Source organism: Rhincodon typus, chromosome 37 (genome assembly GCF_021869965.1).
Source record: "Rhincodon typus isolate 14 chromosome 37, sRhiTyp1.1, whole genome shotgun sequence".
NCBI lineage: Eukaryota > Metazoa > Chordata > Chondrichthyes > Orectolobiformes > Rhincodontidae > Rhincodon > Rhincodon typus.
This window is the reverse complement of record NC_063368.1, coordinates 9,255,432-9,258,058: the sequence shown is the minus strand read 5'-3', so window position 1 is coordinate 9,258,058 and position 2,627 is coordinate 9,255,432.

Below are 2,627 nucleotides of genomic sequence, written 5' to 3'. Positions count from 1 at the left end.
AGATTTCAGCAAATGTACAGCCCATGATGGTGGAATTCTTTACTCCACAGCAATCGAACCATTACAACAGGAAGGGAAATTAATGATAACCATGGACTGCATTGAACAGCCATGTGGGTCCCATTGCGCTAAGGAAGTCCTTTGTCCACCTCCCTTCCCATCAGTCCTCTTCCAAGGACACTCTTTCTTGGCATGATTCTGTTTGACTGCTATAGCTGCCCTCCCTCACCATTGCCACCTGCTGCTAGAGGACCTCTTGCACACAGTTCTGTTACATCTGAAAGTCTCCAATGCAGCGGGTTTGAGCACATGATCTAAAGTTGGTGCTTGAGTACAGTGTTCAGGGAGAGATACAATGTTAGAGTTTGGTCTTTCAGATATGGCGTTTTTAATCTTGACTTTGCAAGATTAGTTGCCAGATCTAGGATAACACAGCAGGCCAGGCAGCATCAGAGGAGCAGGAAAGTTGATGTTTCGGGTCACGACCCTTCTTCAGAAATGGGCTAAGACTCGCGGTTAAAGAAATAGACGCAGAGGCGGATGCAGCGGAAAAACTGTTCGACATCCAAGTGTGAATGGTATTCATTGATGTGTGGGCGGACGGGAATGAAACATGGGTTCAATTCCCGCACGGAACTGACATTACCATGAAGGACTCTTAAAGAGCCCATTTCTGAAGAAGACTCCCGACCCGAAATGTTAACTTTCCTGTTTCTCTGATGCTGCCTGGCCTGCTGTGTTCCTCCAGCTCCACAGTGTGTTATCTCTGATTCCAGCATCTGTAGCTCTTACTATCTCTTTCTAGATCCAGGACTCTTTTAGTTCAATTGACTTCATTGAAATCAATTGAGCTGTTCATCTTAACAAAGTGAGACAGGGGAGTGGAAAGTTTACTTTGAACAACAGATTTCTGTATATTACACATTCTTTGATACTAAGTACTAGACCCCCTTTGGAAGTCAACCTGTTATCGTGCCGAACCACCTAATCTGAGTTAGCAGTTATTGACATTGAATAAGCAGGTTCAGTTTGTGAACATTTTGAAAATCAAATCAGGAACTTATTTGATGAAAGAAAAAAGGCTTTTCAATTCCAAATGCAACAAGCTGTACCTACCAAAAGTGAATTTAGTGGCTTTATCCCAAGGTTGGAATTGATAGAGTGGAGTCAGTTCTTTCATTTTGTTAATTCTTTTGTGGGATGTGACCATCACAGGAAAAGCCAACCCCGCTGCCCATTAGCATTATCCTTGAGAAGACTCTGATTTGAACTGATGCAGTGCAACTAATGCAGGGCCATTCACATTGCTGTTAAGGAGGCAGCTCCAGGATTTTGATCTCATGACAATGAGGGAGTGAAAGTAAAGTCGCTATAGTGCTAAACTCTCGTTACAGTGGTGGTTTAACCTGAGGGTCACCATGCCTCAGGCAAGGAGAGAGGCTGAGAAGGTGAATTGTAGCAGCACAGTGGCTCAGTGGTTACTACTGCTGCCTCACAGCCGGGTTCAAACCTACCTTCAGGACTGTCTGTGTGGAGTTTGCACATTCTCCTCGTGTCTGTGTGGGCTCCCTCCGGGTGCTCCAGTTTCCTCCCACAGTCCAAAGATGTGCAGGTTAGGGTGGATTGGCCATGTTAAATTGCACTGTAGTGTCCAGGGATGTGCAGATTAGGGTGGATTGGCCATGGGAAATGTAGGGTTATAGAGATGAGGTGGGTCTGGGTAGGATGCTTTGCAGAGGATCAGTGCAGACTTTAATGGGCTGAATAGCCTCTATCCTCCTGTAGAGATTCTTTAAGAGTCCTTCATGGTAATGTCAGCTCAGTGCGGGAATTGCACCCATGCTGTTAGCATCACAAACCAACCAGGTGAGCTAGCCAACATCCTTATGACAGAATAGCTCCAAGTCACGATGGTGTATGAGCTGAAGGGGAGATTCCAGCCAGTGGTCTTCTTGTGTCTCTGCTACATTTGTCCTTCTTGGTAATGACCGAGAGGTACAAAGGTGCTGCCAAAGGAACCTTGGTGAGATGCAGCAGTGCCTCTCGTTTGGGACAATGTAGATCTAAATGTGAGTTGATCCACCCCACATAGCTCAAGGAGAGTCCTCAAAGATCAACTGCCTTAAAGGCAAAATCCACATTCACCAACTGTGATGGCAGATCACCTGGAACTGGAACCAGGTCTGTACGGTTAGAAGTAAGATGTCCTTTCTTCCCATCCTCTGTACATGGTCATGTTCAATAAAGCCTGTTAATGTTCACTCAAAGAGTGTAGTCCTCACACTATCGCAGTCGGTAGAACAGCATGAAATTAGAATCATAGAATCCCTACAGTGTGGAAGCAGGCCATTCAGCCCATCAAGTCTACACTCACCCTCCAAAGAGCATCCCACCCAGATCCACCCCCCATCCAAACCCTGTATTTCCCATGGTTAAAGCACCCAGCCTGCACATCCCTGGACACTATGGGCAATTTAGCATGGCCAATCCACCTAAACTGGCACATCTTTGAACTTTGAGACAACAAGGTGCAGAGCTGGATGAACACAGCAGGCCAAGCAGCATCATAGGAGCAGAAAAGCTGACGTTTCGGGCCTAGACCCTTCATCAGAAAAGCTTTTCAGATG